The sequence below is a fragment of the Lissotriton helveticus genome, chromosome 3_2 (assembly GCF_964261635.1).
Source record: "Lissotriton helveticus chromosome 3_2, aLisHel1.1, whole genome shotgun sequence".
In the NCBI taxonomy this organism is placed as follows: Eukaryota; Metazoa; Chordata; class Amphibia; order Caudata; family Salamandridae; genus Lissotriton; species Lissotriton helveticus.
In genome coordinates, this window is record NC_136062.1 from 313,327,399 (window position 1) to 313,349,054 (window position 21,656).

Genomic DNA, 21,656 nt, shown 5'->3' on the forward strand with positions numbered 1-21,656 from the left:
CCATTCTGACAACTAGACCTGGAACTAAGAAATCACTACAATGTAAACGGTTCTAACTTGTTTAATGGGCTTCGATTTATGAATAATTAGTAGAGTAGTAATGTTTTGCATACGCTTATAGAAAACAAGTGGTGCGCAGTCATACATGTGGGTTAATCATAATATGTTTTTTGTTTTGAAAAATATTTTAGTGTTCAATATTTATTATTTGGTAATTTATATTTCTTAAATAATATTTATTTGTATTTATTGTTAATTTATTGTTAATTGAATATTCAATTGTAATTATGCTTTTAGAAATTATTAATGGGTATTTGCAAATGATGTAGAGTTATTTAAAAATTAAATTTTTTATTATTTTATTTACAACTATTAGTTTTAAGTATGTTATATTTAACTTCTACGCTATCCAATGCTTTCCCTACTGTTGCACTCTCTGAAGTTGGAATAGTAATTTTTACCCCTACGCTATCCAACACTTTCCCTACTGTTGCACTCTCTGGAGTTGGAAAAGTAATTTTTACCCCTATGCTCTCCAACGTTTTCCCTACTGTTGCACTCTCTGGAGTGGGAATAGTAATTTTTACCCCTACGCTATCCAATGCTTTCCCTACTGTTGAACTCTCTGGAGTTGGAATAGTAATTTGTACCCCTACGCTATTCAACGTTTTTTCTACTGTTGCACTCTCTGGAGTGGGAATAGTAATTTTTACCCCTACGCTATCCAACGTTTTCTCTACTGTTGTACTCTCTGGAGTGGGAATAGTAATTTTTACCCACCCGCTATCCAACACTTTCCCTACTGTTGCACTCTCTGGAGTGGGAATAGTAATTTTTACCCTTACGCTATTAACGCTTTCCCTACTGTTGCACTCTCTGGAGTTGGAATAGTAATTTTTACCCCTACGCTATCCAACGCTTTTCCTACTGTTGCACTCTGTGGAGTGGGAAAAGTAATTTTTACCCACCCACTATCCAACACTTTCCCTACTGTTGTACTCTCTGGAGTTGGAATAGTAATTTTTACCTCTACGCTATCCAATGATTTCCCTACTGTTGCACTGTTTGGAGTTGAAATAGTAATTTTTACCCCTACGCTATCCAACATTTTCCCTACTGTTGCACTCGCTGGAGTGGGAATAGTAATTTTTACCCACCCACTATCCAACACTTTCCCTACTGTTGCACTCTCTGGAGTTGGGTTAGTAATTTTTACCCCTACGCTATCCAATGTTTTCCCTACTGTTGCACTGTTTGGAGTTGGAATAGTAATTTTTACCCCTATGCTATCCAACGTTTTCCCTACTGTTGCACTCTCTGGAGTTGGAATAGTAATTTTTACCCCTACGCTATCCAACGTTTTCCCTACTGTTGCACTCTCTGGAGTGGGAATAGTAATTTTTACCCCTACTCTATCCAACGCTTTCCCTACTGTTGTACTCTCTGGAGTTGGAATAGTAATTTTTACCCCTACGTTATCCAATATTTTCCCTACTGTTGCACTCACTGGAGTGGGAATAGTCATTTTTAACTCTACGCTTATACAACGGTTTCTCTATTATTGTGCTCTTTGGAGTGGAATTGTTAATTTTAAGTTCTATGCTATCCAACATTTTTATTAATGTATTTTTTTTACTTATGGATTTTAAATAGTATTTTTATTTATTTAGTTATTTATTTTTTTCTGTATACATTTAGATAATGTAGTATATAATTAATTTAAAAAATATTAAAGGTATATATTTTTTTAATGTATTAAACATCATTCTTTACTTTTTATTTATGTTTATGTTTCATGTTTGTAAATGTATTTGTAATTTATAATATTTTTTATTAATTTATAAATTATTAAAATAATTATTACAACTTATTGTTAAGTGCGTATATATTATATATGTTCTGTATATGTTTAATTAATGTATTATTATTATATATGTATTATTTATTCATTTTAAAAATGATTAGCTATTTTTAACTATGTTTATTTTTTTATTCGTGTTATTTACTTTATTTTACATTTATATTTTTACTGAAAAAAACCGATATTTTTAACATCAATATTTTTAACATCTGTATTTTTTTTCGATATTTTTGTACTTACCATGTTGTAGATAGGATGTCGATATTCTTGCCTACGATATTTCTGCATCGATATTCCTGTAGGTCGATATTTTCAACGTCGATATTTTGTCAGTGATGCCTATTACGCGCAGCAAGTGCGTAATAGATACCAATAGGTCATGGACAGAGCAATGTGCCCATCTCTGGCCAATTGCGTGCAGTCTTTTAGAATAAGTCGCAAGCAAAGGCCAATGTTTTAGCACGGAAGGAAACAGACACACACGCGTGTGTGATTCGTAGGTTAGGTTCATATCCCCGTTTTTTTATAAAGAAAATGTTTCGCTCTGCGTGAGCAGTGCTGTATACTTCAACAAAGGCACGAGCTGTACTGCGCACAGCAACGGAGGCGTGAGTGCTAAATGAATTGAGAAAGGAAAGGCTGTCAAAATAAGATCATACATTTCTCTGTACATAGTATAAAAAGATAATGACTCATCTACTTCGCTATGCATGTAGGAGCGACAGACATTTGACCGACTATAAATACTTTCCTGATATAGGAAAAAAAATAGAAATGCAATAAGATAGAGTATGTAGGACTGCGCACGCCTAAATAGCTGTGTAGCTTTTTTGTATCCAGTATTCTGTATCGCATCTACTCCCCCCAGTGCTTACCCAGGCCTCACTGCTTACCTTTTTGTGGACAGAGCACCTTCTACATCATGCAGTCCCGCTCTGCCACCAAGAAGTCTCACATTTGTTGCTGAGTCTTGATATAGCTGTGGCAAAGGTCATACTCGTGAACCTATCATCATCGCAGGTTCTTCACCCGCTCAGTCCTTGCGGTACCACTAACTCAGTGACCAAAGAGGTTACACACGTGGTAGTGGGCCCCCCTGTTCAGTAGTTCAGGCCTACATGAGGCGTCCTAACCACCAGGTCGGGTCATCACAGCGCTTGCGATGGGAGCAACTGTAAAATGGCATAGAACACGTGCGCCCAGTGTTTTTTATTGGTAGGGTCACGTGTGTTGTGACGCCTGTGCTGGATGGGTGTGGTGTAAGTATGTACCAGCCATGAGGGAGTGTGTGTGTGCCATTCTGACAACTAGACCTGGAACTAAGAAATCACTACAATGTAAATCTGGACCATGTAGCGTTGTTGTGTTTTCCTGGAAGCGTAAGCAGATTCGGCTAGCCTGACGTATGCCAGTGCTGCGCGAGGCTGTGAACAATGACTCCTGAGCTATGGGCTTGGCTTCGTCAGGAGCTATATGAGAAATCAACTGATTAGGGTGTCTGTGTTGTAGTGCTGCTGTCACCCTGGTCTTAAATGCAAATGTGTCATTATGTCTGTGAAGTCTCACAACACGGCTAACATGGAAGATACGGGGAATCACTGATCCTGCATTTATCCATAGTTCTACACATAAAAGATGGTGGACATGACTCTTTTCTGAGAATATGAATGTTTGTTTTATATTCAGTGGAGTGTTGTAGCTGTAGTAATAAAGGGCTATGAAAGCTTTAGGCTGCAGTTCTTGGCACATGAAGGGCAGCTAATATATATATGTATGTGGTCATTCGGGTATACTGTAGAACATGGTGCTGGAAATCTGTGTTCGAGCTTCGGAGTCGCGTCCACATCCTGTTATTGTAGACAAATCACGTAATGGACGCATGCCTGAAAATGTACTGTAAATACGGTGCTCATGTAAATCGCTGACATAGTTTTGGGTCGACTTTTTGCTATATAAATATCCTACAAAAAAAACTCGAGCAATAGCATACAGTTATACATTTTCTAGACACTTTACTTGCAGTGTTATAATGATCCAGTTTCTACGTTCGTATTGGTAGAATGAGCAAGAGAAAGTTATATAACCAAAGTTTTTGTTACTGCCAGAGGTAAGATGGTTGCATACGCTCTTTACAGCACAATATAATATGGTAGGGCCTAGGGGCAGCATTTTACAAACATAATGAATGCACAGAGACAGATAGATAGTTGAAGTGGGTACGGGCATATGCGCTCTACTCCATTTTATTACATTGCTGTTGGTAACAAGTACAATAGTTACATCATATCATACACAAATATTCCATTATAAATGGTTTATGTCTTCTGCTGTACAAAGGTAGGAGCACTACATGTGAAAAAATACACAGAAGATTCTATCATAAAAGGTTCATAAGTTGTGGTGCACTGAGGTAGGGGCAGAGTGTGCGGAGCCTGCAATGATGCGAGGTCCAGGCAGACCGCACTGCTAATAATGTCTTTTGACTACTGAAATTTGCCTTAATAAGGCCACGTGGGGATTATTTATGGTGTACTGAGTTAGTGGTACGTCTGGTGCTCAGCCTGTGCTCACCCTGCGATGATGCGTGTTCCGAACGGGCTGCACTGAAAGGATTGTCTGTTGCCTACTGGACGGCATCATTTGTAATCATGATTCAAATAAAAGAAGAAATATATATGGAATAGGTTGTCGAAATATGTAGGTTTCAGTGACATTTAAATTCAAATTGTGACCTGTGCTATCCACAGTGTACACTGCCATTCACTGTTCCTTTGCACTTGCAGGGTGAATTTTGTTATTCAACTAAACCTAGAACTGAAAAAAAAGAGGTTTTTGAAGGAAGGCTACTAAAGGGATATTGTGTAGGTTTGAGGGACGTTATACTTTGTTTGCTACTGCATTCTGAAAATAATGAATGAAGAGTCTATTTAATTGTGAGCTCTGATGACCACAGTGTAGGCAGGAGCAAGGGCCCACGATCACGTGGCATTGAGGAGAGGTGCACAGTATTGGTAATTTAGCGTGTGTGCAGCCAGCGATGATAACACTGAGTTAGTGGCACTTGAAGCAAGGTTCTGTGGAGCCTGCGATGATGCATGGTCCAGGCAGGCCGCACTGGTAGCAATGTTTTTTGTCTTGTGAATTCTGCTTCAATAAGGCCACGTGAAGATGATTTGTGGTGCAGTGAGTTAGTGGTACATGAAGAACTCAGCGTGTGCGTACCCTGCGATGATTTGTGGATCAGGCGGGTCGCACTGGTATAATGTCTCTTGCTTACTGGAATGCATCATGTGCAATCGCCATTCCACCAGAATCGTGAGCCCTCACAATGTAGATCGAAGGCAGTAGTCAGTACAGACATTGAGGAATGTTTTTTGTCGCATCCTTTCGAAAATCTGAGGACTTAGAGTACAATTGTCTCTGCCTTAAAGAAAGCAAAGCTAAATTTCATGCTGTCCGTAGCGTAGATCCAAAGCTGAAATCAAGTTGTGAACCCTCCTGTCTGCAGTATAGATTGAAGGCAGTAGTCAGCACAGAAATTGAGGAATGCTTTTTGGAAGATCCTTTATCAAAATCTGAAGACATATAGTACAATTGTCTCTGCCTTAAATAAATCAAGACTTGATTCAATGCTATCCGTAGTGCAGATCCAAAGCTGTATTCAAGTTGTGAACCCTGCTGTCCGCAGGGTACATCGAAGGCAGTAGTGAGCACAGACATAGAGGAATGTTTTTTGTCACATCCTTTAACAAAATCTGAAGACATAGAGTACAATTGTCTCTGCCTTAAATAAAGCAAGGCTTGATTCAATGATGTCCGTAGTGTACATCCAAAGCTAAATTCAGGTTGTGAACCCTGCTGTTCTTAGTGTAGATAAAAGGCAGTAGTCGATACAGGCATAAGTCTGCAGTGCTGTGGTGCTGAGTTTGGAATTGGCCTGTATTGAGGATACACGTGCTCATAGCGGCAGCCACGTGGCAGGGTGAGAACCTTCGCTGTGCCAGAGTCTTTCGTCTTTGCACAAGTGAACCACGCCCAAGGCGTAGCCTAATTATTTATACTCCTATGCTGGAGTTGCGTACGTTGGATCAGCCCACTCCGCTTCTGCTTCAAGGGGGAGGGGACAACACTGCTACATGACCGAGATATTGTATTGTATTGTATTGTATTTTGGATTTATAGCGCACCTTATCACCCAGGGGTCTCTAAGCGCTTATCAGATGGTGCACACAATTCCAGTTGAAGGGCCAGTTAGGCATGGCCAGTTAGGCGTTGCCCCATGCCTCCTGAAACAGCACAGTTTTCAGCTTTTTCCTAAAGGGTAGTAGACGCGTTTCTTTGAGCAAGCTCTCTGGAAGATTATTCCAGGCAGTGGGGATTGTGTAGGAGAATGCGCGCCCTCCTAGAGAGGATAGTTCGAACTGAGGGCAGACCAACAGTGCGGCATCTGCAGAACGTAAGTTCCTGCTGGGAACGTACGGAACTAGATGTTCTCTGATGTATTTTGGGGCTTGCCCGTACAGGGTTTTATGCGTAATGCATAGGCCTTTGATCTTAGCCCGCTGTCTTACCGGCAGCCAATGGAGCTTGTGAAGGAGAGGAGTGGCAGGGGTCCTTCTTGGTTTGTTAAAAATGAGTCTGGCAGTGTCGTTCATGACTATTTGTAGTCTGGCCAGCAGATGTTGAGAAATACCGGCAACCAAGACGTTTCCGTAGTCCAGCCGTGCCAGGATCAGAGCTGATACTGCTCTTCTGAGCGTGTCCACCGTCAGAATGGGGGAGAGCTTACGCAGTTGTCTTATTAGACCCACACATGTGCCCACTACGGCTGAGACCTGGGCTGACATAGTGAGATTGGCATCTATATACAGGCCTAGGCTTTTCACTGCTTCTGCTGGTACTGGGGAGGGCCCTAGTTCAATGGGCCACAAGAGATCATTCCAGGGCTGGATGCCGTCGTAATTGCAAGCACCTCAGTCTTGTCGGGATTTATTTTTAATGAGTTGGCCGCCATCCAATTAACAGTAAATTTTAGAATGTTTTGCATTCTCTGATATGCCGATGAAGAATTGTCAATTTGGATGATGATCTGTGTATCATCGGCGTAGTTATATAGGCTGCAGTCCATCTGATTTAGTGCTGAAATTAGGGGCTGCAGGTAGGCGTTAAACAGTAGGGGTGACAAGGCTGAGCCCTGAGGAACTCCACATGTGAGACCCACTGCCTCCGGTACCAGGTCAGCTAATTGCACTCTCTGAACCCGGTCACCAGGGAAAAATGTCAGCCAGGCATGGGCAGTGCCCTGGATGCCGAGGTCCCACATACGCGACAGTAGTAGGTCGTGATTGACCGTATCAAATGCCGCAGAGAGGTCCAACAGCACCAGGGCACAAGGGATTTTTTTATCTGCTCTGAGTCTCAGGTCATCCAGCACGGAAAGCATGACCAATTCCGTGCTGTGATGGGCCCTGAAACCGGCCTGGTTAGGTTCCAACAGGAGGTTGTTTTCGAGGTGATGTGAGAGTGTGGGCAGCACATGTTGCTCCATGATTTTAGCCAAAAAAGGTAGCTGTGAAATGGGCCTATAGTTTTTCATAATCTTAGTATCTGCCCCTGCCTTCTTTAAGAGAGGGATCAGCTGGGCTTCCTTGCCCAGTTGTAAATGAACTAGTCAGGAGCGATAGTATGTCATCCTCCAGCCCCGGCCAGGCTTGTTTGTAAATACTCGGAGGGCACGGGTCAGCCGGTGACCCCGATTTGACTCGACCCATCACTATTCTCACCGTTTCCTTGGTGAGTAGGGGCAGTGAAACTAGGGGCTGAGTGACTGCTGGGATGGCACTTGTAATGTCTCCCAGGCAGTCTAATCTGGGGGTGGTCTCGATTTCTGTCAGGAGGTCTGCTATCTTCACGGTAAAGAACGACTGAAATTTTTGGCAGTCTTCTTGCGAGAAGGAGGGGGGCTGTTCTTTCTTTTTCCTCAATTCTGACAGGACCTTGAAGATTTCTTTCTGGGGATTGGGTGCTGTCAAAATTCTATCTTCATAGAACTCAGCTTTCCTGACCCTGATTGCTTGTTTGTATGTAGCGAACTCCTTTGTATATATGGCTTGAGTACTGGGATCATACCCCTTACGCCAGGCTCTCTCACTCCAGCGTAGGGTGCGTTTCAGAAGCCTTAGTGCGTCATTAAACCAAGGCGCACCTTTACCCTTATCTCCAATTTTTACCCTTCGGGCTGGTGCCACTACTTCAATGGCACTTTTAAGTTTTTGTGACAGTTTGAGGCTGGCTGTCTCGGCGTCATCCTCTGGCAGCCTGTTAAGGTGGGAGGGTAGTTTCCCTAGAGTGGAGACCAGTGTATCTGTGTTAATTTTATTCCAGCTTCTCACAACCTGCCACTCAGCAGGAGAAGATAAGCTTTGCCCTGGGAATGCCATTCTCCCCTGAAGCAGGTGATGGTCTGACCATATGCAGGGCGAGATGGTGATTGGGCTCAGCATCGGGACTGATGTCCAGATCAAGTCCAATGTGTGGCCTTTCTTATGTGTCGAGCCAGACACCCTCTGAATTAAATCTAGCGAGGTCATGGCCTCTTCTAGCTGTTTTGACATTGCGTCTTTGGGGGACTCCTCCCAGTGGAGATATTCCCCAGTGTCTGAGATAATATGGTTGTGTCCACAGTGCAGTACACTACATGTATCAATACTATATCTCCACATGGAAAAGTTTTTTGTTTCTATAGTGAGTTGTGTATAGCATATCACCGGTACACTTGGTATTCTGTAAATTATTGTTGATGTGCGAATTCCCTCCCTTACACGTAGTTGGTTGCCACATCTCTGAACATTCAGCTATTGTGCGGTTGAGAGGAAATGGTATTTTGGGAAGTTATTTTGCGCTGGCTCTGAGGTAGTAGGGGGCAGGGATATGGGGGGTGGTTGTGGTGGTGATGGTGCTGGGTGTTGTGATTTTGCTGACTGTCAGAGGTGCATGATTGGTACCACTATCACATATTCTTCTTTAAATATGGGTGTGAGTTGGGTGTAATTCACGCAGTAGATAGTCAACCTCCTTACGCCAGTTAAATGTTGATGTTAATTTGTTACTGGTAAGTGGAGTTATCGTCTTTTTTTTAGTGGTTTAGTGGTGATATTTGCAGTTTTTACTAGGTTGAGATTGGGATGATAATTAAAAAAGAAAGACAAAAACAGATATGCTTAATGAACATTATAATTAGAAATTAGCATTTAAAAAACCTTCGAAATTCACTGGAAAAACCATAGGTTTCAGGTATGTTATAGTTAGGAATTATCATTTAAAAAACCTTTGAAATTCACTGAAAAAAATAGGTTTCAGGTATGTTGTAGTTAGGAATTATCATTTAAAAAACCTTAGAAATTCACAGAAAAAAAACATAGGTTTCAGAGGTGTTATAGTTAGCTGGACATTTCACTCATACAAAACCATTGAAATTCCTCTGTTATAGTTAGTTATACTGTAACTCGCGTGCCCGCAATCCACTGCTGATGATGTCACATATTACATCATTCATGACATGGTCAGTGACATCACTGATGACATCTCAAATGACATCACTGATTACATCATCCACGTGATAATCAGATACACCCCATCATACACTAGTATAACCTTTCATCACTCACTGTAAAATACAGAGTACCATATTTGAATCCATTGACATACCAATACAAGTTTCTAAAAACCCACTCATTGATTCCTAGATCTACAGACACACATCTAATCACTTACCTATAGATTCCCTCATACATGCTGTCAATGATCAATAGAACACTATCAACTATACCTATATCGACATTACACACCAGCACACATCCTATTCACTTATGTAGTCAACATACTCACTTATGCAATCAATGGATCATACTTACATTTACTCACCTATACACTTATACAAACACCACTTACTCTGTATGGTATGAAATCACTATTATAAGTATACAGTTATCCATACAGTCGGATGTACGTTGTTACAACGCGGGTTGTAACAACGCATACCTTTAGCACGCAGCCGCTACAACGCAAGTCGTTACCACGACTTGCGTTGGAGGGCCCGGATTTAGGGTTTTTATAATTTTATATTCCAACACCAGTCCCAGTGGATACTAGGGAAGGTGTTGGAATATAAATTTATTAAATTCCTTATCCCACAGCGCCCTCCAGCACAAGTCATGGTAACGACTTGCGTTGTAACAGCCGCGTGGTAAAAGTACCGCGTTGTCAAAACTTCGTGGTAAACGTTGTTTACCCCATACAGTCACTCATACAATCACTGAGTCTTATGTATACTTATTTATATACAACAAATGTCACATACACTGCCTTCTATTTTTCTAGTTTGTTGGACATGTACTATTGAGAGATATATTTGCTCATCACCACACCCATAAAGATATTTACTCACCCAAACAACTGTTATAACATGTAGTCTTAACCTCATATACCTACTGAATCAACTATTCACACATCTTTGGGCAGTCACACCCCCCCACCGAACCACACACACATTCACTCTCCCATACAAATACTCAGTTAACTAATCAATAACTAATACAGACTTTCACATAGCTAGTGACCAACTGGTACAACAGTTTACACACCAACTGACAAAGGGATACATATATTCACACAGTTTAGTCACTATCCAATATATTTAGTGATACACTATAAATTAGTCAAGTAAACAGTCAATTACACTGCTACTAAATCCTCCATTCAGATATGTATATATCTACTCCTTCTGCAATGCAGATTGCTATATATATAATACATATTTAAATAACGAACCAAACAACATTCACTGGATGATGTCATCAGTGATGTATGTCCAGCTAACTATAACACCTTTGAAACCTATGGTTTTTCCAGTGAATATATATATATATATATATATATATATATAACAAAGTTCAAACAACGTAAATCACGCTCTCAGAGTCCAACATAAACACCGTACGCCAAGTCCAAGGGTGTTTATTAACACAAACTACATGTTTCGGCCTGACAAAGGCCTTGCTCACGTTAGTGCCATTGTTCGTGCATACAAAATAAATAGAAGTATCACAAGAAGGTATGGACATCGAAAGTGGACTGGGATCAAGGAAAGGTAAAATCGGCAGACATGTTGGAACAGTAATTGAGAAAGCACATAGTCAAAAAATCAAAACAATTGCAAAAGAATGCTTGCAAACACGCGTTGCACTACGGACATCAGACATCCTCAAAGAAATAAACATGAATGTGAAATGAACAAGAAGATGTCAAATTCGTGTCAATCCAAGGTAATTAATATGCCACCAAAATTATGTAATATATGATAATATTGGCAAAAGGCTGTGAGCAAAATAATATCATCCAGAGAAATACAAGTGCAATACACCTGAAAATAAATCACAGCAAATTGGCTGAACAAGTCCAACTCCGGAGTATGCCTCACAAGGGAAAGGAGGGAGAGATGGGAAGGGCGAATCAAATGCCAGGAGACACGAATACCTACCCCCAAGCAAACTGCCCGGTTGGAGAGAAGGCAACACAGTAACCAGGTAAAATACCACCATGGCCAATAAATGTAGAGATCAAAAGTGCAATACACTGAAGAGAAACTACAGTGCAAACGCGTGAAAAACTGTTCTTACTTGTATGTAATATCCCAAAACCCACAGTAGTAGTATTACTGATGTTACTTGTCAGAACTATATTCATGTCATTGATGTTAAGACAATCAATAAAATTCTGAGCTTCTTCAGGAGATCCCCTCCACATCATAAACAAGTCGTCAATGTAGCGCCACCAAGCTGCCAAATGACTACAATATTCTGTCAAGGCTGGGTTCGCAAAAATGTTCTGCTCCCAGTACCCCATGACCAAATTCGCTAAACTGGGAGCAAAGCAAGAACCCATCGCGGTCCCCGTCACTTGTCTGTATAGGACGCCATCAAATAGGAAAAAATTATTCAAGAGGCAAAATTCCATCATTTCCCACAGCATCCTACTGTGCTCGCGGAAACGTAGTGGGCGCGAGTCAAGGAAATGTTGACATGCTGCCAGGCCCTGTTGATGGTTAATAATGGTGTAAAGGGCCTGGACATCCATGGTGATGAGAAGACAATCATCATCCCATGTCACATCCTGTAATTTGGTCAAAAAGTCTTTGGTGTCCCTGATGTAACTCGGGAGAGCATGTACCCATTCACGTAGATAGTGGTCCACGTATTTGGATACATGCTCGGACACACTACCCCTTGAGGACACAATCGGTCTTCCGGGGGGATTTTCTTTATTCTTATGGACCTTGGGTAGGAGGTATAAGACTGGGAGAATGGGATTATCATTTTTGAGGAACTTGTATACCTCCCATTCCAAAATACCCCTATCCTTCCATATGTCTAGTTTTTTGCCCAATTCTGTAATGCTGTTTCTATACAGGTCAGGGGTACTGGTGGTATAGTATTTAGGATCGGATAGTTGTCTTTGTGCCTCGGTGACATACTTCTCTCTGTCTAGGATGACAATATTGCCCCCCTTGTCGGCTGGACAAATCACCACTTTCTTGTCATCCATAAGGGATTTCAGGGCATTCCTCAGACTTGCGGACAGATTGTTAGGCATAAGTCCCTGTTTCCTTTTAGTGTGACGGTACATATTCAGTTGTTTATTAACACACTCATGAAAAGTATCAATCGCATCGTGTGCCATGATATATATATATATATCCGGAAAGCCGCGTCTCGCTCCCAGCACGCAGAACTTCGCCCAGGCAAGGATAGCACGGACACGGACCAGTTAAGTGCTAGAATTTTATTTAGTGCAAATTCAGCCGCATGATGTTTCGGCTCCGAGGAGCCTTGCTCACATGACAACGTTCTCAATGAAAAAATGCTCTTTTTAAAGTGCCAGTACTCAGATGTACAAGCGTCACGTGATTATGCTGAGAGTAAACATGGACAAAAACATTTGTTGTAATATGTTACCAGAGACCTCTCACAAATAAAAATTCAACATCAATATATCGCGACATTTAACACATAGTAATACAATCATGGTAAAATACCGTACAACTTGTGTGTAACGGGGAAAATCAAATCAATGTACAATTCAAGGGATTATTGGTGAACTTAAGCCAAAAACATGGTTAAATACAAATACCTACTATTGCCAAAAGACAATGCAGTGAACGTTATATCATCTTGATTATACCTACTAGAAAACACATCAGTCAGACCAAAGTGCTAATGCATGAAGATATGTGCAAAATACACAATAGTGCAAATGTTATATCCCCAAAATTAATATACATTTTTTGAGATATGTGCAACATACGCAACTGTGCAAATAGCTTGTCATAATGATATTGACATTCAAAGTTCAAATAGTATTCGAACTGTGCAAAGCCCGCCAATGTAGCTGATTGCTAATATGCGCAAATGGCCTGTCTAGTAGGTGAAACGTTAAAACCGCATAGATCATTTCATCATAAATAGATAAAATATGTAAAAACTGTAATAAACCATGTCTAGTATACCAATTTTCTCAATTTGAACACTAGACCCTCTCCTTGTAGCTCACATCGCTGTGAGGTGTCTCTTTCTATATCTTTGTCTCAATTGTTCATGTAGTGAAATAAATCAATAATTGTGATTAAAAATTGTGAAAATTATCATACAACTAAGACTAATGGGGGATAAGGACCCGTGTAGTCTTACTTAATGTTTAGTGTACATCTCTCATTAAACATAACTCTTATATACAGCAGCAGTTTGGACACATAAACAACCCAATCAAAATATAAATCTAAAAATTATTAGCGAAAAATTACAAACTATGGCGTTGGATCTCCAACCCACATCCATCAATTGAAAGGTTGCCCAGTCGGGTCAGACATCGAATCAAGATATTTGATAATCAATCAATCAATCAGGTCATTTATAGAGCGCACTACTCACCCGTAGGGTCTCAAGGCGCTGGGAGGGGGGGGTGCCGCTACTGCTCGAACAGCCAGGTCTTGAGCTTCTTCCTGAAGGAGAGGTGGTCCTGGGTCAGGCGCAGGTTGGTCGGGAGTGCGTTCCAGGTCTTGGCGGCCAGGTAGGAGAAGGATACTTGTCCCGTTGCAACACACTGAGACATAATCCTGTAAGACAGCAATAAAACTAAAAATTAATATTGAGTGTGTGGAGACCTGTCATGGGAGGCACGTATACATGTCCTCAGTTATATTCAGCCCCCCTGGGACCTTGGTGTCAAGTTGGAGGATATACCGGGTTTCCAGTTTCCTGAGTTTGGCCTCCCTATCCCCACCCCGTCTGCTTGCCTTGACTGCATCAATGACAAAGTATTTGAAATTAGTGTTCACACTTTGATGACAGTCTCGAAAATGCCTTGCCACCGGGTACATATTATCCCCATTAGTGATGGCCCTTAGGTGTTGGAGGATACATTTGTGTACCGGTAACTTAGTACTGCCCACATATTTCAGTGGGCAAGGGCATTGCAAAACATAAATGGCAAACTCGGTCTTGCAAGTTAAAACCTGAGGTATGGGGTGTTCCTAGCCACTAAACCCATCCGTAAAGGTTTTGACATTGACACCATGGCCACAGGCCTTACAGGTCTTGCACCTGAAAACCCCCCTGTTATTATGGAACCATGCGGTTCTCTCGATACATTCAGGGCTGGTGTCCACTAGTTGGTCTTTAAGTGAGGGCGCCCTACTATATGTTAATGACACCCTCTTTGGCAAGTTGGCACCGATAACAGGGTCACTGGCTACAATAGGCCAGTTTTTATTCATAATCCTGTAAATCTGTTTGTGTTGCTTGCTATAGCCAGTGATAATTCTGAAGCTCTTGGCTTGATCATTATGCCTTGGGCTTTCAACTGGCTGTAGCACAAGTTGATTACTTTTGCTGTTTTTTGTTAGGAGCTCCTCCCTGGTTCTGACCATGGATTTAACGTTGGCCCTCTCTATCAACGATTCTGTATAGCCCCTTTCTAGGAACCTAGCCTTGCTCTCTTGTTGGGCCGCCTCAAGATCAGTAGGGTTGCTGGATACACGTCTTATTCGCAGCATCTCCCCATAGGGGATGCTGGAAACGAGATGAGCAGGGTGCGCACTGGCAGCATGTAAGATGCTGTTACCCGCGGTGGCTTTGCGGTAAATCCTTGTCTCCAACCGTCCATTTGTTATAAATAACTCAGTGTCTAAAAATGTAACAGAACTTTGACTGAGGGTAGCTGTAAATTTGAGGTTGAGATCATTCTGATTGATGTCATTTATGAATCTCATTGCTTCCATCTCTGTACCCCTCCATACTACTAGTAAGTCATCAATAAAACAATACTATCCGATCACATTGTTCTGGAATGTCTGCTGGTATGTCGTTTTGAGGACCAGCTCCTCCCAAGCTCCCATGTGCAAACACGCGAAGCTTGGGGATAAGCTGGCCCCCATCGCCACCCCCTGCAACTGACGGTACATCAAATTATTGTACATGAAAATTTTGTTTGTCAAACAGAATTCCAACATTTGCATAAGCATTCTGTTGTGATCTGCAAATAAAGGCGCACGTCTGGATAAATAGTGTTGGACCGCTGACAGCCCATCAGCATGTGTAATATTCGTGTAGAGGGCTGTGACGTCCAAAGCAATTAACCAGTCCCCCTCAACCCATTCAATCTGTTGGACCTTCTGCAGAAAATCCCCTGTGTCCTGCACATAGGACTCCAGTTTTTGCACATATCCCTGAAGAAAATAGTCAATGTAAACAGACGTATGTTCCAAAAGGGCACCCCTGGCGGAGATGATGGGCCTGCCAGGGGGGTGTATTGGATCCTTGTGTACTTTAGGGATAAAGTACATTATGGGTATAACTGGGTTGTCATTCCTGAGATATTTGTACTCAGAGTCACTGATTAGTTTGTTGGATTTCCATTTTGCTAATTTCCGATGATAGTCCATCTTGATTAAACTCAATGTCTGGAAATTAGTTTGTTCATAGCATTCACGGTCATTTAATTGAGAGTACGCCTCTTTGTCATAATCTGCTCGTGTCATCAAAACTATGTTGCCGCCCTTGTCACTCCCTCGAATTACAATGCCTTTCTCTTTGGTTATGCGGGCTGTGAGGGCTGCATATCGTTGAGACAAAGCATTGTGCCTTTTTTTGGTGGCAGATACGTTTCTCTGTAAATCCTTCAGTTGTTTAACAACATTCTCATGAAAAATGTCGATGGCATCCCTGGGTAGTACCGGTGTGAAGACTGATGGAGGTCTGAATAGGGTTTTAGATGATGTTCTATTCCCTAACTCGTCTACTCTTCCGATTTCCTCGGCCATCGGTGCTGGTTCCCCGTATCCTACCCCTTCAGTATCCCATAATTCCGTTATGATCTCAGTGCTTTGTGAGGCCCCACTCATCAGCCCTTCCGTATCATTTGGCAACTATGTGGCCCCTTTGGACTTGGTTTTAAGTGCATATAACTTACGAAGCTTGAGCTTTCTAACTGCTTTATATAAGTCACATCTGGTAGCGGGATATATATATATATTTTTTTTTACACTGAAAAAATTATAGATTTCAGGGACGTTAGAGTTAGTTAGACATTTCACTCTTGCAAAACCATAGAAATTCCACTGCTATTGTTAGTACAGCTAACTATAACTTGCGCACTCGCAATGCACTGCTCATTACGTCACATATTACATCATTGATGACATGGTCAGTGACATCAATGATGACATCCTTCATGACATCTCAGATTACATTGATTGGTTGTTTTTTGGGGAGTTTGAGTGTGTGTGTGTGTGGGTGGGAGGTGTGTGACTCTGCATAGATGTGTGAGTGGTTGATTCACTGGGTGTACTGGTTCAAGAGTGCATGTGGAAACAGCTGTATGGGTGCGTGAGTGTGGGTATGAGTGTGTTGGTGAGTGAATGGATGTCTCAGTGGTACCTGTCCAAGTAACTACATATGTAATAGGCAGTGTATGTGAGAGTTGAAGTATATACATGACTCTACATGATAATCAGTGATTGTGAGACTGGCTGTATGGATGAGTGTGTACTTGTATCACTGATTATATAAGAGAGTGAGTATGCGTTAGTATCTGTATGAAAAAGTGAGGTGGTGCGTGTATAATTGTATAGGTGAGTATGATTGATTCTTAGCATGACCGACTAGGTGTGTGAGTAACTGCATGGATGAGTGGCGGTCTGTGAGTCTATGTGTAGCTGAATGAGTGCAGATGATAGTGTTGTATTGATGAGTGACTGCATGTATGAGTGATTGTATGGATGAATGAGTGGATGTGTGTGTAGACCTAGGAATCAGTGAGTGCGTATGTAGTAACTGGTATTGGTGTGTCAATGATTTAGAAAATGGTAGTCTGTATTTTGCAGTGGTATAAAAAGGGAGCGTGGCCTTGGACCACCACTCTGCAACGCAGTTCCCTGGTGCTTACTGGAGGTATTTAGTGGTCTAGTTTGCCCCCAAGGACCCTTAGGATTGAAGGGGACTTAATCCTTCAACTTAAAATGCGCCACAGGACGCATTTGCAGAATTGTCAAATCAGACCACGCCCCCTCCCTGCACCACTGTGTAAACACGACCCCATGTGCATTGTATATTGAGGGATTAAATCCCCTTGAGTCCTGAGGGTCCCTGGGGTCCAACTAGCCCACCAGGTACCTCCACTAACCACCACAGAGCTGCTTTGCAGAGAGGTGTAAAAAGGGGAATGGCCTCTGACCACCTCTCTGCAAGGCAGCCCTGAGGTGCATACTGAAGGTACCTGGTGGGCTAGTTGGCCCCAGGGACCTCCAGTATTGAAGGGGAATTAATTCCCCAACTTAAAACGTACCACAGGGCGCATTTGCAGTGTTGCTGGGAGGGGGTGCGGCCTCCGGCACAATGCTGTTTTTTAGAAGGGGGCTGTGTGGCCCCTTTTTTCCTTTTTTTTAGCCCTGAGGACCCCATTCCCCACGGTCTGACCTATTAAAAAAAAATATGGACACGTGCAGGGGGCCGAGGGGGCCCCCCTCCTGTGGCCAATTCCGGCCCCGGGGAACCCATCCCCGGGGCATGGCCACATATATGTATTTTTTAAGGAAGGGTTGGCGTGGCCCCCCTCCTGAGTTCTCTATTGGCCCCGGGGACCCACCCCCTGGGCCAGCCTTTATTTACTTTTTTATTTTTTTTTGGGTGGAGGGGGGCCACTTTCAGCCCCGGGGATCCCATCCTCTGGCTGGCTCTATCTGTTGTGGACCGTGGGGGGAGCCCCAATGCGCCCACGGTCCCGACAGCTCCCCGCCTCCTGCGGGAGCCGGCATTGCTTTTCCACACTGGGAGCTGCTGACATGCAGCTCCCCGTGTGGAAAAGCAATCTGCTCTGGATTTTGGAAGCGAGAGCAGTAAAACTGCTCTCGCTTCCAAAATCCAAACCAGAGCTTGCAATGACAGGGCAGGAGCCGCACGGCTCCCGCCCAGACATTGCAAACAGCAGTGTCCCGGGGGTGGGCACCCTGGGATACTGAAGGGCCAGGGCCATTGAGGGCTCCAGGAGGGGGGCCACGAGGCCCCCCTCCCATCTAGTGCACAGCCCCGGGGAGGTGGTGGTCCCTGGGGCTCGGGGGGTCCGTAACAGACCCCCAAATTTACATGATTAGTGCTCCAGGGAGGTGGCGGTCCCCAGGGCATGTGTGGGGGGGCTGGAGCCCCCTACACAGTTTAGTGTTTATTAAAAAAGCACAGGTGGCGGTCCCCAGGACTACGGGGAGGGGCTGTGTGCCCCAGCGAATATTTCAGAAAAGCCCCGGGGGTAGCGGTTCTTGGAGCTTGAGGGGCCTTGGAGGCCTCCACAAATTAATGAATTAATGAAATTAATGAATCCCCAGGTGTTAGCAGTCCCCAGGGCTGTGGGAGGGCCGCGAGCCCTCCCACATATTATAAACATAGCCCCGGGCTGCGGAGGCCCCCACGGGCCCATGCTAATATTTTTGGGCATTGTCCCCAAGACCTGGCCCACCAGGGGGGCTCAATTAAATGAAGAGTGGGAGCCCACGATTCATTTTTTAAAAAGATGTTGGCGGGATTCGCGAACCCAGCGCAAATTTCGCTGCCTTTCTTTTAAAAAATTTTTTTGGGGGGGGCCTAAGTAGGCCTAGGGGAAAAGGGTGTTTCTACCCTGCCCCCTTTTCTTGTTTTTCAACTTGTTTTTAAGTTTGGCAAAATTTGTGAATTCGTGGTATGTGAATTTGCGCGAAAGTGAATTCGCGGTCCGTACAATCCGTGAATTTGTGCGAATTTGCGGATTTTAAAGTTACCCATGCTGTCGTACATGGGCGCGGACGGTAAACCACCGTTACAACGAAACTTTTACAACGGACTACTTTTACAACGCAACTTTTACAACGCAGGAACCATTACAACGAACTAACAATAGAACGCATTTTTTTACAACGCAATACTTTTACAATGCAATACCTTTACAACGTAAGTATTGGTAAGTATATTATTATAATAAAAATGTTGTAAGTTTGGGTTTTTAGGTAAAGGGTATTTTTAGGGTTCAGGGCCAGGTTTGGGTTTTTGGGTAAAGGGGTATTTTTAGAGTTCAGGGTCAGGTTTGGGTTTTTGGGTAAAGGGGTATTTTTAGGGTTCAGGGCGAGGTTTGGGTTTTTGGGTAAAGGGGTATTTTTAGGGTTCAGGGTCAGGTTTGGGTTTTTGGGTAAAGGGGTATTTTTAGGGTTCAGGGCTAGGTTTGGGTTTTTGGGTAAAGGGGTATTTTTAGGGTTCAGGGCCAGGTTTGGGTTTTTGGGTAAAGGGGTATTTTTAGGGTTCAGGGCAAGGTTTGCGTTTTTGGGTAAAGGGGTATTTTTAGGGTTCAGGGCTAGGTTTGGGTTTTTGGGTAAAGGGGTATTTTTAAGGTTCAGGGCTAAGTTTGTGTTTTTGGGTAAAGGGGTATTTTTAAGGTTCAGGGCTAAGTTTGGGCTTTTGGGTAAAGGGGTATTTTTAGGGTTCAGGGCTAGGTTTGGGTTTTTGGGTAAAGGGGTATTTTTAGGGTTCAGGGCCAGGTTTGGGTTTTTGGGTAAAGGGGTATTTTTAGGGTTCAGGGCAAGGTTTGGGTTTTTGGGTAAAGGGGTATTTTTAGGGTTCAGGGCTAGGTTTGGGTTTTTGGGTAAAGGGGTATTTTTAAGGTTCAGGGCTAAGTTTGGGTTTTTGGGTAAAGGGGTATTTTTAAGGCTCAGGGCTAAGTTTGGGTTTTTGGGTAAAGGGGTATTTTTAGGGTTCAGGGCCAGGTTTGGGTTTTTGGGTAAAGGGGTATTTTTAGGGTTCAGGGCTAGGTTTGGGTTTTTGGGTAAAAGGGTATTTTTAGGGTTCAGGGCCAGGTTTGGGTTTTTGGGTAAAGGGGTATTTTTAGGGTTCAGGGCAAGGTTTGGGTTTTTGGGTAAAAGGGGTATTTTTAGGGTTCAAGGCAAGGTTTGGGTTTTTGGGTAAAGGGGTATTTTTAGGGTTCAGGGCTAGGTTTGGGTTTTTGGGTAAAGGGATATTTTTAGGGTTCAGGGCTAGGTTTGGGTTTTTGGGTAAAGGGGTATTTTTAGGGTTCAGGGCAAGGTTTGGGTTTTTGGGTAAAGGGGTATTTTTAGGGTTCAGGGCCAGGTTTGGGTTTTTGGGTAAAGGGGTATTTTTAGGGTTCAGGGCAAGGTTTGGGTTTTTGGGTAAAGGGGTATTTTTAGGGTTCAGGGCTAGGTTTGGGTTTTTGGGTAAAGGGGTATTTTTAAGGTTCAGGGCTAAGTTTGGGTTTTTGGGTAAAGGGGTATTTTTAAGGCTCAGGGCTAAGTTTGGGTTTTTGGGTAAAGGGGTATTTTTAGGGTTCAGGGCCAGGTTTGGGTTTTTGGGTAAAGGGGTATTTTTAGGGTTCAGGGCTAGGTTTGGGTTTTTGGGTAAAAGGGTATTTTTAGGGTTCAGGGCCAGGTTTGGGTTTTTGGGTAAAGGGGTATTTTTAGGGTTCAGGGCAAGGTTTGGGTTTTTGGGTAAAAGGGGTATTTTTAGGGTTCAAGGCAAGGTTTGGGTTTTTGGGTAAAGGGGTATTTTTAGGGTTCAGGGCTAGGTTTGGGTTTTTGGGTAAAGGGATATTTTTAGGGTTCAGGGCTAGGTTTGGGTTTTTGGGTAAAGGGGTATTTTTAGGGTTCAGGGCAAGGTTTGGGTTTTTGGGTAAAGGGGTATTTTTAGGGTTCAGGGCTAAGTTTGGGTTTTTGGGTAAAGGGGTATTTTTAGGGTTCAGGGCCAGGTTTGGGTTTTGGGGTACATGGATACAGGGTAAAAATAAATTAAAAATAATATTAAATTAAAATAAATTATATTAATTTTAATTAATTACATTTTAAAAAAATATTATATAATTACCAATACAAGGATACAGGGTAAAAATAAAATAAAAATAATATTAAATTAAAATAAATTATATTACATTTAATTAATTACATTTAAAAAAATATTATATACTTACCAATACTTACGTTGTAAAGGTATTGCGTTGTAAAAGTATTGCGTTGTAAAAAATGCGTTGTAATGGTAATACGTTGTAATGGTTCCTGCGTTGTAAAAATAGCGTTGTAAAGGTATGCGTTGTTAAAGTATGCGTTATAACGTCATACATCCGGGCGCGGACATCTTGTTTTCAGTGTTCGCAGTGCGTATTTCCGTTTCCGGGTGCCAGATGCATGCGCTCGTTGTGCATTTCCTTCGTGTGGTCCGCA

The 21,656-nt window shown here is 42.6% G+C and overlaps 1 long non-coding RNA gene across 13 annotated transcripts in view; it reads right to left on the reverse strand.

The window, feature by feature from the left end:
* The window catches only part of LOC144826311 (uncharacterized), a 1,506,634-nt gene that overhangs the window by 677,311 nt on the left and 807,667 nt on the right, over positions 1 to 21,656 (reverse strand). The window contains exon 8 of one of the 13 annotated variants that reach the window (XR_013609782.1): positions 13,966 to 14,030. The exons of the other annotated variants lie outside the window; for them this stretch is intronic. This is a non-coding gene — a long non-coding RNA (uncharacterized LOC144826311). Of the gene's footprint in view, positions 1 to 13,965; positions 14,031 to 21,656 lie in introns of those variants that run through there. 13 annotated transcript variants of the gene reach the window in all.